The following is a 15150-nucleotide window of genomic DNA, read 5'->3' as shown; positions in this document are numbered from 1 at the left end:
TGTTATACTAGTGAAACATTAACCATGTGCAGCCTTTTATAAGAAAAGTTTTAAAATTCCAGGGACTATTAGGAGTCATAAATTGTGTGGTTAGTATTTTTGGCTCTATAATAACTTTCTTACATTTCAAATTTTTCTCCAGGTGTTGCTGGTCTTCTGAAGTGGTCAACCAGATTCCCTTAAAGTGGTCATCTGAGTTATAACACAGGTGAGTAAAAGAAATTCAGATTGCATTAGCTATTGTTTCCATGTTTTGTGAGGCCTTGAAGTTGGGTAACTACTTAATAGATGGAAGATGGCTAGATTCTTCTCATTTTAAAGATCCCTTTTTAGCATTAAATATCATTCATCTGATCATAAGCACTGATAGAGTACACCAAAGCTTTAAGGAAGTTACAGAAGACAAGAACTTGGTGACTACTTAACAAAATAAATAAAGGAATAAAAAGCCTTAGTTTTCAATGCATTAGAAAATCTCGTATTTGAATGATTGAACCTAAATATTTCAAATAGGTGAGTTACAGCAGCACCTGGTGCAACACTAGTATATGTTGAGATGTGTTGTATTTAGTATAACTGGTGCCTGAATATGAAATTACAAGAGTCATGAAAGTATATAGGATAAATAATTTTTGTTTAACATTTGTGAAAATAGTTCTGATGGAACATACCTATAAATACAGAGTGAGTTAAGGAATTACAACAAACTGAGTTTACTTGTAATAGAAACTTTATATTTATTTCAGGGTTCTTAAACTTTTATTTTGTGTCTCTTTTTAAAGATTTATCATCTCATGTATCCTCTCCTCTCTATTGAAAATCCCTCATGTCTCGTGTGGCAACATAGGAGGAATAAGCTTTTAAAAATTCATTATTAATTGAAATTTATTGAAGAAATTTTTGTAAGCATCTTACAAAATCTTAACTCTCTCCAATATGGTACTTTTAAAAAAATGATGCAAAATAAATTTGTTGCTCCAATTGAGAATTAACTGGTGGTGAGTAGAGGAGAATTTTCATGCACACTATACATCTTATACTTTTGCCTTTTTGGTAGTGTCATAGACTTGAGTATCATATTAAATTATGTGAACCAACTTTACATTTATCCTTACTGAATCGTATTTGACTTCAGCTCACTGCCCTAATTTATCAAGATGATGGTTAGGATTGATGATCTTGACAAACTGGAGAAATGGTCTAAAATAAATAGGATGAAATTCAATAAGGAGAAATGCAAAGTACTCCACTTAGGAAGGAATTGCACAATATAAAACAGGAAATGACTGCCTAGGAGTACTGTAGAAAAGGATCTGGAGGTTATAGTGGATCACAAACTAAATGAGAATCAATAATGTAATACAGTTGTAAATAAAAAACAAACAAACCCACAACATTCTGGGATGTCTTAGCAGAAGTGTTGTAAGGAAGACATGAGGAGTAATTCTTCCATTCTACTCAGCGCTCATAAGGCTTCAAGTGGAGAACTGTGTCCAGTTCTGGACACCACACTTTGGGAAAGATGGACAAATTGGAGAATTTCTGGAGGAGAGCAACAAAAATGATTAAAGGTCTAGAAAACATGACCTACAGGGATATTGCAAAAATTGGGTTTGTTTAGTCTAGAGAAGAGAAGACGGTGGAGGAGGGGGATGTAACAGTCTTCAAACACATAAAAGATTGTTATAAAGAGGAGCATGGTAAATTGTTCTCTTTAACTGCTGAGGACAGGACACGTAGTAATGGGCTTAAATTGCAGCAGGGGAGATTTAGGTTAGACATTAGGAAAAACTTTCTAACTGTAAGCATAGTTTAAGCACCGGAACAGATTACTTTGGGAGATTGTGGAGTCTCTGTCACTGGAAGTTTTTAACAGCAGATTGGACAAACATCTGTCGAGATGGTCTAGATAATACTTATTCCTGCCACAGTGCAAGGAACTGGACTAGATGACCTTTCAATGTCCCTTCCAGTCCTACGTTTCTATGATTAATCTTGACTTTCACAGTGTTTGCAATCCCTCCCATCTTTTAGCATTTACAGATATTATTGCATGTACCACTCTGACTGAGGATAAATAGAATAGATAATGGTGTTTGGTTCAAAAGGTACCCATCTGTGTCATCAAGGTGCATCTTTAATTACCCTCTGTATTCTGATGTTTTAGGCTATTGCATTCATATCCTACCGGTCATAATTTGTTAGTTTAGCTTTCCACTCCTTATTGCTATTGCTAGAGTTCCAAGGGCAACACAAATGAAAGATAATGAGCATCCCTTGCCTATTTTTTTTCATATTCCCTCTTTCTATTATGGCCTCTGGATAGCTATATGCTTGGGATTTTTGTTGTTTGTTTATTTTCTAAAAACAGGATTAATCCCAAACTTTTTGGTGGGGAGGAGTATAAGTAGTTTACCAACAGGAACATCATCTAGAACTGCATACGATTATTTCCTAAAGTAAATTTATAGTGGTGTGGAAGTGTCACTATAGTTAAGGTTGCGTCATGACATCTGTTTTAAGACATTGTCTTCTAAAATTGACATGCTTAGTCAGTTTTCTTTGTTGTGTCTCGGAAGGGTGCAAGGTAAGGTTAGTGACCCAAATTTGGAGTCATTTGAGCCAGCAGTTCTGGAGATGTAAGCCCCCCAAAATAACCATTTAAAAAAAATTCTAGGTGGGATTTTCACCCCAGAGCTAAAGATCAAACTATTTATGTGATTGGGTCAAAATGGTCTCAATCTGTTGAGTTTTACCCAAGGTAGTAAATGGCACCCACTAAATCTTTGGGGGACCCAAACCGAAAACAGTATTTAAGAAAATGTACATTTTTTACACTATGCATGAACCAATACAAAAAAACTGGAGGAGTGGAAACCCTTTAGCTATTTTATTTGCTTTAAACTTGACTCTTCTAAGTGCTCTAAAATCCAGACAGTTACACAGACCTTGTCTACACTGGCAAGTTTCTGCACAGTAAAGCAGCTTTCTGCACTTTAACTCCCGAGGTGTACACACTGCCAAGCCACTTAGTGTACAGAAGCTGCACAGTTGTAGCGCTCGAAAAAACCCACTCCCAACGAGAGGCATACAGCATTCCGTGGCGGGGCTACAGCGCAGTGGTACCAGTGTAGACACAATGATGATTACAGTGCTGTGATTTGCCTCCGGGAGGTGTCCCACAATGCCTGTTCTCACCTCTCTGGTCATCGGTTTGAACTCTACTGCCCTGACCTCAGGTGATCAACCGTTACCCCCATCCCGTACATTCCTTTGCAAATTTGAAAGTCCCCTTCCTGTTTGCTCAGTGATGCGTGCAGTGGTCTCAGCGCATGTTTCCAGGTGGCCATGCCTGCTCCATGCACCAGGCGATCCCCCGCTTGGAGCATGCTGGACCTCATCAGCCGAGCTGCTGGACCTCATCAGCATTTGGGGAAGGGAGACTGTCCAGTTGTAACAATGCGGTTCTGGCAGGACCGAACTGAGAGTGCCAATTCAGGACCAATTGCTTAAAACAGGGCAGTTACAGCCCAAGGCTGGGGTTTTTCCACCTCCAAGGCAAACCAAACCAGCCAGACAAAGAGGACTTTGGTCTCACCCCACTGGCTAACCACAAGTCACACAAGCAATTCCCTTAGACACTCCAGTTTCCCAGTATCACCACCAGTAGCACTCGTTATGGGGACAAATGGTTATGAAAACCAATACCCCAGTAAAAGAAAAATGGTTCTCCTGATCCCAAAGGATCAAGCCCCAGACCCAGGTCAATATACAGATTAGATCTTACCCATAAATCACGCTGTTGACAATCCTTTAGAATCTAAAATCTAAAGGTTTATTCATAAAAGGAAAAAGATATAGATGAGAGCTAGAATTGGTTAAATGGAATCAATTACATACAGTAATGGCAAAGTTCTTGGGTCAGGCTTGTAGCAGTGATAGAATAAACTGCAGGTTTAAAATCAAGTCTCTGGAGTACATCCACAGCTGAGATGGGTCATTCAGTCCTTTGTGTAGAGCTTCAGTTTGTAGCAAAGTCCCTCCAGAGGTAAGAAGCAGGATTGAAGACAAAATGGAGATGAGGCATCAGCCTTTTATAGTCTTTTCCAGGTGTAAAAACACCTCTTTGTTCTTACTGTGGAAAATTACAGCAAAATGGAGTCTGGAGTCACATGGGCAAGTTCTTGCATACTTTGCTGAGTTACAAGGCGTATTTGCCTTCTCTCCATGGGTCAGTTGTATAGCTGATGGTCCTTAATGGGCCATCAAGCAGGCTAGGCAGAGCTAACACCAACTTGTCTGGGATGTCTCCCAGAAGCATAGCATAAGTTTGAAATACAGACAGTTTAGAGCCAATATTTATAACTTCAACTACAAAATTGATACACGCATATAGACAGCATAATTATAACCAGTAAATCATAAAGTTGTCTTAGACACCTCATTTGACCCCCTTTATACAAGATTTGGTGCCACTACAGGACTTTGGTTTCAACCATGTTCTATATGGTCCCAGATTATATCAATAATGTCACACTAGTCCTAGTTGCACTCCAGCCGTAGGAATTTTGATACCTATGGACAGATTTTACGATGGATGATAGAAAGGGGCCATGACCGGGACACACTGCAGTGCAGGATAAAAGTGAAGTTGCTGCGGAACACCTACCAGAAGGCGCGGAAGGCAAACTGCTGCTCCGGTGCTGCGCCCAAGAGCTGCTGGTTCTACAAAGAGCGGGACACGATACTTGGTGGCGACCCCACCTCCACTGCTAAGGCCCCTCGGGATACTTCGTTGGCTTGCGTGCCAGTCAAGAGTGGACTGAGCCAGGAGGAGGAAATCTTGGATGAAGAGTGGGAGGAGAACCCAGAGGCAGAGGAAGACTCGGAGGTCAGAGATGCATGCAACCAGGAGCTCTTTTCTACCCTGGAGGAGCCTAGGCAGTCACAGCAGTTGGATCTAGGCAAAGCGCAAACAGGAGAGGAGGCCCTTGTAAGAGAATCTGATTTTGGGAATTGCTGAAGCGAGTTGTTGGGGGCTGGAGGGTTGCAGAAAGCAGGCTTGTCTCCCACCGCATGCCTACTCTCAGCAGTGAAACAGGGTGTTGATTGACTCCTTCACTTCATGGGAATCTCCTCTGCAGAGCTGTTTTGTTTCTTGCCCCGTTAACAGTAACTTTCCCGCACCACTGTGCCGACACAGGGTAGGGGACCATTGCTGCACACAGGTGAGCCGCATAGGGGCCAGGACGGAAGTTGTAGACTTGGAGAAGACCCTCCCTTGATTCCCTGCTCACCCTCAGTAGCGAGATATCTTCCATAGTGATCACATCCTGTGGAAAATGTGGGGATTGGAATGAATATCAGGCCCTCCCTAAAGTCTCCCCAAGAGCCACATGTCCAGTGCGGGAAGAGTGATTTACCCTGCCCCTGCGGCTACTCACCATTTTGGGGGTCTTGTGGCTCATTTGTGTTTGCCTGGGGTCAGCCAGTTAATGACAGGTGTGTGAGTACTGGCTGCATTTTAAAACACTGAATCAGTGTTGGCTGTGTTGCAAACAATATTGCTTCTGAAAAATGTTGCATTTAAACTTCACATTGCTTGATGACCTTTGGAGCCGAGCCTCCCTCTTTGTTATTGTTAGCAGGACGGCTGCGCAGAATTAGAAAATGGCCAAGAAGAACTAAAGAGGATTTTCTCCATGAAGTTATGATGCACTCTACCGCCAAGAAACAGGAATTGAAGGAGTGGCAGGACAGCGAGAAGAGGGACTGAAAGGAGAACGCGGCACACTAGAAAGAAGCAACGGAGCAGCTCTTAAACATTATGGAGCTCCAGCTGAGAGAAGGAGGGGTCGAAACAAGCAGCTCCGTGCCCACTCTGCCCTGCAGCTGCTGTTGCAAGACTCTTTCCCATGCACCCCACATACACTGCCAACATACTGTTATCAAACTTCAGGCTCCACTCTACCCACAGCATTCCACTCCTGCCCCGTCACAGTCGAGCACTGTGGTCTCCCACTGCTCTCAACACCCATCCCTCTGCAGTTTGGGCCTGCTGAAGTACAGGATCCTGCTGAAGCATCGTACTCCAAAGGAGAAAGTTGGGTATGATCCCTGGACATACACAAATCTGTAGCCATCCCGGGACCCCTCCTTCTCTTGAGACCTTCCCTTCCCCCATCACCCTCCCTGATGATGAATTTTTTTCATTTGATTCTCTCCTCTGGTTGTTGTCTTTTAATAAAATAATTGTGTAGGTTTGAAAGCAATCTTTATTCTATTAAGTGAAAGCAAGAAGAGCACTGCAAAGCAACATACAATTATGTTAAGCCCCCTTGCATCATGTGCACCAATCATCTACTAGCATTACAAGCACTGCAATCTCGAGCATAGGAACAAATATTACCAGCTTTCAGCTTCAAATTGCTGCCTCAAGGCATCCCTGATCCTTATGGCCCTGCGCTGCGCCCCTCTAATAGTCCTGGTCTCTGGCTGTTCAAACTCAGCCTCCAGGTGCTGAGCCTCTGCGGTCCATCCCTGAGTGAAGCTTTCACCCTTCCCTTCACAAATATTATGGAGTGTACAGCACGCGGCTATCAGCATGGGAATATTGTCATCGGCCATGTTTAGCTTTTCATACAGGCATCGCCAGCAGGCTTTTAAACAGCCAAATGCACACTCAACAGTCATTCTGCACTTGCTCAGCCTGTTGTTGATCCGCTCCCTGCTGCTGTCAAGTTGCTCCGTGTATGGTTTCATAAGCCACAGCATTAAGGGGTAGGTGGGGTCTCCCAGGATCACAATGGGCGTTTTGACTTCCCCTACGGTGATCTTCTGGTCCGGGAAGAAAGTCCCTGCTTACAGCTTCTTGAACAGGCCAGTGTTCCGAAAGATACGTGCGTCATGCACCTTTCTGGACCAGCCTGCGTTAATGTCTGTGAAATGCCCATGGTGATCCACAAGCGCCTGGAGAACCACTGAGATATACCTCTTGTGATTAATGTATTCAGTGGCTAAGTGGTCTGGTGCCAGAATTGGAATGTGAATGCCATCTATTGCCCCTCCGCAGTTAGGGAGGCCCATTTGTGAAAAGCCATCCACAATGTTATGCACATTGCCCAGTGTCTTATTTGTAAAAACTTTTGCCCTCACAGAAGGAGCAGGATATCCACTTGAGGGCTCTCCTAATGGAATCGGCTCTTTGTCCCACACTGGAGTCCTCTATGGCCAACCCCATGCTGAGTGAATCGGTTTCGGTGCGGAGCACGCCATCCGCACCGGACTCGGCCGGCACCGCTCCCCTTCGCTGGTGCCCAGGAAGCGGCAGAAGAAGCTGAGCCCTTCGGCGCTGAAGGACCGAAGGCCTACGGGCAGAGGATTAACGTCAGGCCATGTGCCTGCTTCGGGTCTCCAAGGGGGTACCGCGGCAGTCGGATCCCTAATCCCGGCCAGGGACTTGCCCCCCACCCTGGACAGTGGCAGGAGATCCTAGCCTACAGTAGGGCCTTCAGGGCCCGAAGTGGTTCCAGTGGCTAAAGAGCAAAGCTGACAGGTGCCATGTCAGGGGAGTGACGCAGCCCTGCCCTTGGCACTGAAGAGCAAGTCATAGAATCATAGAATATCAGGGTTGGAAGGGACCTCAGGAGGTCATCTAGTCCAACCCCCTGCTCAAAGCAGGACCAATTCCCAACTAAATCAACCAAATCATCCAAGTCCATCGAGGTGCAGCAGCATAGACTGGTGGAAAACCCTTAGTCACCGGACTGCAGACTCAGGTCTCCTTTGCCGCGACCTCGGTCCCCGATCACCATGCCTCAGCTCACCAGCCAGAAGGCGTAGGTCCCCAATGAGATGGGGATGCCTGATTCGAGGCACCATTCCCTTTACTGCCAGTACCAGCAAACGCCCAACCGTGGGTCGACCAGGCATCAGTCACCCTTGTCCAAGCAGTCCCCTCGACGTCGGTCACCGTTTTGGAGGGACTGTTTGGGAACTCTGTGTCGGTCTCGCTCGCCCCAGTACCAGTCCTCAGACAGGTGGTGTTACTTCCCGTTGCCTCAGTGTTTGCCCACCAGGGTCAGCAGACAGATGGCCCCGCCCTGGTCACTGGAGGGACAGTAGTCCAGATCGGACCAGGACTTCAGCCAGTCACCCACAAGGGTCGACTCACCACTGACACAGGAGTCCAGCGGGGCACCAGTGTTGGTGCCGGTGCAACAAGGACAGTGGCCTCCGCAGTGGCAGTACTGGGGGGTGCCGGTGGTGCTGGTTCAGTATTCCCAACCCTCCCTAGCCGCATTGGACAAGCCGACCGCAGCATCACCAGCACCACCATCAGAGTGCGGTGCGGAGGCCAAGGCAGCGTGCCGAACCCTGGAACCTTGACATCCCACTGGAAGTAGTGCAAGAGAAGTCGCACAGGCTGCTAGGCGTTCTGTTCCATTCCATGCCTGGTAGACATTCCTTGCCTATTAACTAGAGAGCGTTAGAGCCTGAAAAGGTCTTGTGACAGACTCCAGCATCAATATCTACCACTTCCAAGAGGGCAGATAGGTGGTACCAAATTCTGCTCAAGGATTTTGAGTGCTTTTATTTGCATCTGGTACTGGGCTCCCTTGTTCAGGAAAGTTCAGCAGACCCCCCCCCCCAAAAAAAAAAAACAAAACAGTGCCAAAGGAAAAGGACATTAAGAGACTGGATTTTTTTTTCAGAAAAGGCTTCTCTCCCAATCTCCAGATATGTTTGCCAACTACCAGGCATCTCTGGCAAAATACAACTATCTGATCTGATAACATTTTTTGCAGGGGTGAAAGCCCTCGGAACACCCCTGGACAAATTGCCTGTTTATGGAAAGACTCCTGCAGGAGCACAGGGAAAAATTAAAATCTATCATGCTAGAGGGCAGTTGATAGCTAGAAATTCTTTCAGGCTGCTTTCAATGTGTCTGATACAGCTGAAACATGGCCACATTGATGACAATGTGAAGATCCTTCTGGCTCCCATCATCAGGAATACACAGGGAGGATCCAAAAATGATGGAAGATCTTCTGTTCCAGGGCTGTGACCTCTTTTACTCAAAGACTGATGTGGCCTTTCACTCAATAAAGAACTGTAGAGCCACTTTATGTTCTCTAGGCTGGTAAGCTTTGGTCCCAAGGAGAACATAACCCAGACCTCAGACCTCTCAGATAAATAGCGTCCCTCTGCTACATGCTGCATTGGAGCCACCAAGCGAGAACCAGAAGCTCCAATTCAGATGATCCACTTCCCCTCCTCAGCTACAGTGCATTTAGCATACTTCTCTTGGCATGGTTTTCATATCACAGTTGAGAGCCTGGCAGAACCTTTGGGGGAAGCTACCTTTTCCCCCACTTCTTGGCAACTCTTATAGGGTGGCTGCCCCTCACTGGTAGAAAAGGGCTTAAAAGCAGCCCTATGGAGGCTGCGCTGGAGGCAGCCAATTAGAAAGGGGCTGAGAGGAGTAGCCATCATGGTCTGGCAGGCTCTCATAAGAAGGGCTGCAGGGCAGAGAAGAGTTCAGTAGCTGACTGGAGCTCTAGGGGAGAAGACCAGGCTCCTAGCAGAAGGAAGGAGCCCCAGCATCTGGGACAATTCAGTGCTGCAAGCAGGGACTGGGGGAGCTAGAGAGAGCTTCTGGCGGCATGCTAGGGCCTACAGGCTGAGGCCCTGAGACAAGAGTCAAAAAGGGTGCTGGAGCCACATGGGAAGTGCCCCCGGGACAAGGGACTGTAATTACCACTGAGGTAGTGGCTGGACGGAGATTGCAGGGACCCCCCAGAAGGGGAGAACACAGAGTGTGGCACATCTGGAGGGCAGTGTCACTGAAGAGGACACCGCAGTCCTGGGAGTGGTGCGGGTTCTGGAACAAAAATGACAGCGGCAAGGCACCACCAGAGCAGGGCGCCCTGACAAGCAGAGCTAATTCCCAGGACAGCCAGCAGGAGGCCCCAGAGTGGTGAGTTCCACCCTGTCACAGCAACCATCTTTAGTTTTTTTGGGAAGCCTGGTCTAGGATCACCACAGAACAATGGGTCTGAAAAGCTGTTGGCAACTGTACAGTACACAATTCTAGTCCCTTCCTACCCGTAACCCACCTTCCCCATCCCTCTTCAGATATATGTTTCATGAGCTACTGTTGAACCAAGAGTTAGCCTCCTGCATCTCAGTTCAGCAGAGGGGATGCCCTTAGAATTAAGGGACGGGGGTTTTATTCCCATTATTTATTATTCCAAAGAAGAAAGCGGATTTATGTTCCATTCAGGACCTTCAATGTCTCAACAGGTGGATCTGTTGTTTCAAATTCAGGATGATTACTTTGGCCTCTGTAATCCCCTTGTTAGATCCTCAAGACTAGGCATCTTTTGACTTGACCTGGAAGATGCCTCTGTTTATATTCATACATCTGGCTCACAAGAAATAACTTAGATTCTTGATAGGAATATCTCTTTACTAGTACCGGGGTCCTGCCTGTTGGTGTATCCAGTGCACTGAGGATGTTCAGCAAGTGCTTGGCAATTGTAGCAGCTCACTCGTGGAACCAAGGAATCTGGGTTTACCCAAATCTCACTGACTAAAATTAGCTGGGAAAGATTACCCCAGCAGGTGACTAACTTGATTCAAGTAACCTTAAAGCTCCTTTCCATGCTTGGCTTGAAAGTTAACAGCGAAAACTCTATGCTTACTTCAACTCACAACATAGAGTTCATAGGAGCCATGTTAGATTCCAGAGCAGCAAGAGCTTACCTCCGGAGAAAGATTACAAACTATAGTGAACTTCATCAACAAACTTCAGGTTCACTCAAAGACCTTGGTAATAGCCTGCCTGAAACTTCTGGGACACAAGCCCTTGTGTACCTATGTAATGCAACTTAGTTGGTCAGACTGCCTACGTTCCATGAAATGACTGGATCTGCCCAGCAGATAGTGTATGTACATGATGGTTACAGTGCACAAGAAGTCTGTTCTGGACTGGTTAGATGGTCACCAGATCAGTCTGCTGACCAGCATTTTCTGGGCAATCAGAATTTGCTAGTAGATCACCTCAGCAAACAGTGAATTTATTTGTGAAGTTGAAAGGCCATTCTGATATTTTTGAGTTAGGTGAGTAGAGAAGAAAATATGTGCACTGAATTAAAATAAAACCAAAAACGTCTCGCTTCAAGCTTTACTCGTGACTAATTCTTGATGATGAATAAATATGGGTAACTCTGAAAGAAAAATTTAAAAGCAATATATAAACAAATATAAAGCTGCTTCGTATGAACACAGTATAAAATTTCTATTGATATTTAATTGCATAACCTCAAACTCCTCCGTTTCCTCCAACTGAGAATTCTGACCCTTGTTATTTTGAGGCTAATACTTGTGGCCTATCTATGATCTGGAAATTCTCCTACATTGGGCATTGATTTAGAAAAGCACTTCAGCACATGTTTAACTTTGTCTATGATTTTAAGTCCATTGTTTGTAGTCAATAGGATTTAAGCGTATGTTTAAAATTAAGCATGTGTTTAAATATTTTGTTATAGAGATTAACTTAAAAAAGAGTTAAGTACTTTGTTGAATGGGAATCCTGGTCAAGTTATTGCAAACTGAGAGACTGTATGCATCATCTCCACAGCCCTGCTAGCCTTGGGATGAAAAGTAAATCCTACAATGTGCAGGACTCTGGTTTTGATAGATAAATACAGACATGCTTTATGCAGCACTCACCCAAATAGGATATTCATTGTTTTAAATGGATACTCTGAGCTGCTTAGTGGATGTTGTTACAAATAAATATTAATTATATTGTGGTACTGCCTCTTTGGTCAGACAAGAGTGGGGCCTTATTTTGCTGAGCACTAAACAAACACACTGGCATACTTTGTCCCTTCCACAGAGAACTTGCAATCTAATTTGAAACAAGACAAGAGTGACTGTCATAAACAGTAGGAGGGAAGTGTTGGGGGGAGGGGGATGAGCATAACAGTAATGATGATATAAGTTCAGAAGATAAATAAGGTTATTTATTTGTGCACAGCTTGGTTACTCCAAATTGGTTGAAAGGATTTTAAAAATATTTTTCTTTTATAAATATACAAATAACATCAGTTGTCTGCAACTGTTGTTCACCTAGCAATCAACAACTGGCTGATTTTCCTCATAGGCATTGTATCATAAGTGGCTCTCGAAGAGGGATTTGAAACGTGATAAACTCTGAGTTGTACATAAAAGTTTATTAGCAGTTCTGTGGCAATGTTTTTCATAAACTTCCAACTGGAGGGAAGAAATGAAAACATTAAGATAGATTCTGAATTTAAAGGATAAAGTTACTTTATTATGTGCTACACACATAATAAAACCTTTGTTATCCCTTCCTGTTTCCTTTCCCTTTCTCCTATTGCTTTTCATTGTAATTGCAATGAAGGAATTTACTTACTTCTTGTTTTTGTTTGTTGTACTTGTTGCTGCAATATGAGCAAAATTCAATCAAATGTTTTGATCTTTGAAAGAGGTTGACCTAAGCAGTGCAGGACATGGATGATCTCAGCTCTGGATGGAATCCAGTCCTTCTGGCCAATTGTTGTTGACTGTGACATTTGGAGTACCCTGCTCCTCAGAATGTATTTCAGGCAGTGTCAGATGAGATCATATCAGCTGCTTGCATCCACCAAAAAATGACTGTTCAATTAAATAAATCTGTTCCGTTTTATAGGAAATCTATGTACAGTTGTGGCAGAAACAAGGAGATTGCTTTTGTGATGATATATTACTACAACAGCAACTGCAGGGTGGCTATTTAACATGTTTGCAATATGTGATTCAAGTATCTGGTGTTAAAAGAGCTGAATAGCTGACATTTTAAGGAGTATATAAAACCAGAATGAAAATGTGTTATGAATTTCACAATGTGTAGCATAAAGATTTCCCCCCATTGGTTGTCTTTGTAGTCAGAACATGCAATTGTGATGTCAGCTTGTGGTAAGCAATGAAATTGAGATCCATTTTTTTTTTCTTCAGTTAGGATTTGGGAAAAAAAGAACTTGATGAACAAGGCCTTGATTCAGCAAAGCATTTAAGCATTTTTCCCTAGTGCAGAGCCTAAAACATTTAATCAATATTTCAACCATAATTACACTCCTGAATGCCCATCACTCAAATTATGGAAATGAAATAAAGACTTTTTTTTTATATAAAATAGATTTAGTGCAAGCAAACATGGATTGTACTATATAGTATTTACATGTGTGTCATGTATATGTGCAATCTCATCCTCTCTAATACATCGCTGCTCCCACCCTCTCCATTTACAGGCCATTTTACATTGATACATGAGTCACTTCACACTCATGATACTGCAGTACAGTTAAGCACATTCACATGTTTGCCGGATCAGGGCCTAAGATAACAGGCTGCGGCCTGGTTGATTTGAGTCTCTGCATGTTTTCCCGGGAATGCATTTTAATGAATAGCACGAATTCTGAAGAAAAAATAGGAAATTCACAAAATATCTTTATGAACATTCTTTTGGGTAAAATTTTATTGAGTTTATGGTAACTCAAAACATGGTCCCATTTGCATTTAAGTTAATGGGAAGTTTTCTATTGACTTCAATGGAAGCTGGATCATACAGCTCTTAAGAAATTTATCTCAGGACTGTGATGGAGCTCAGAGGGTTTTTAAATCTAAACTTCTGACTTCTGCGAATACGATTCAAAAGCTTGATGCTGCTAATAGTTTTGATCTATTTAAAAGCTCATTTTCTTTAATTCTGCTTAGCATAAAACTTAAATATAGAATGAAAGAATAGAATGTTTTCCTTCTTTTGAATGGAATAATAGTGATATGGATTTTTTTCAATATACATTGTAAATGGTGCCAGGACCAACTTATTTTTTCTTAATGCCCAACAATAAAACAGCAAGTTGTGAATTTGTATCTTATTTTTTCTATATTGGATATATTATATAAGGCTATTAATATTCTGAATGTTACTCTGAAAAATATTTTTTTTAATTTGCCTGTTTCATATGATCTACTTCTATATGTTTCTTTTTTGAGAAATGTCTGTAATGTTTAGTGTATTAATGCAGAACTGTAGGTCTACTACCAGCTAGTGAAGACAGAAACTACTGTATATCCTTCCTTAGTGACTTTTTTCAGCCATTGTTATGCCTGATTAGGAGGGAGAAGTTGGATAAGTCAGTGAGCAAAGAAAAAGGCATTAGGGTTTGGAGTCTTTTATTTATTTATTTATTTATTTTGGACAAAGGATCAGCAGCTCTCGGGGTCATAAACCTAATTGGACTGGTAATTTACCTTTAAAACAATTGGTGCAATGATTGAGTAAGGTGGCTCTTTCTTGAACCTGGTATATTTTCAGAGTGCCTAGTTGGGTTGTATTTTTGTACAGCGTTGAGACCTCTAGAAACTACTACTAATAAAGAGCTGTCTTCACTCTTACAGAATTCATTGTAGGCTGTGAGATTGCAGTCTAGGAGCTTAATCACAATGTGACATGGGATTTTGTTTAACTGAGGATCATTAGCAATACTTCTCAGTCAAGACCTACATTTTTACACCTAGATTTCAAACCTACCAAAAACAAGGGTTTATAACGAACATGATAACCCAACTTCAACTCTGTCCATGTTAGTTGCCGTTGTTATAAGACTTTGCATTGATGTGTTTTTTCTGGTGTTTCCATATAATTGGCTTTTATGTAGAAGTAATCACTGTATGTATCAGCTTACATTTTCTAAACATATTTTTCATCACTAAATATAAACTTTAATTGTATGCTTCTTATTCTACAATATTAATTTAAATAAGAGTGCATTCAGTCTTGCAAATTAAGCTGAAACTAGCTGCCCTTGGTGTGAGATGCACTGCAGTGCTTTTATACATAATTGCCACCTTAAATAAACTCTGTCATGGAAGAATTATATTCTTCAGTGAAAATGATTTCTGTAATTTAAATTGACTCTTTGAAGGGCATTTGTCACCTACTTTCCCATCATTTAAAAAATGCACACACCTGATTGCTTTCTTTGATCCTATTTTCTTTGTGTAAAGACATCCTGTGCCAAGGGGATCATCATACTCAGCTCAAGTCTCTAAGGAGTAAGTGTGGAAAAGAATGAT

At 42.8% G+C, this 15150-nt stretch overlaps 1 protein-coding gene across 4 annotated transcripts in view; it reads left to right on the top strand.

The window, feature by feature from the left end:
* LHFPL2 (LHFPL tetraspan subfamily member 2) overlaps window positions 1-15150 on the top strand; it is a 195498-nt gene that overhangs the window by 87346 nt on the left and 93002 nt on the right. For all 4 annotated transcript variants that reach the window (XM_054032652.1, XM_054032653.1, XM_054032649.1 and 1 more), the window contains one exon: window positions 143-208. The gene's annotated coding sequence lies outside the window, so the exon portion shown is untranslated. The remainder of the gene's footprint in view (window positions 1-142; window positions 209-15150) is intronic.

The sequence above is a fragment of the Malaclemys terrapin genome, chromosome 6, assembly GCF_027887155.1.
Source record: "Malaclemys terrapin pileata isolate rMalTer1 chromosome 6, rMalTer1.hap1, whole genome shotgun sequence".
In the NCBI taxonomy this organism is placed as follows: Eukaryota; Metazoa; Chordata; order Testudines; family Emydidae; genus Malaclemys; species Malaclemys terrapin.
The sequence above is the reverse complement of the archived record's forward strand: the minus strand, read 5'-3'. Positions and strand labels throughout refer to the sequence as shown.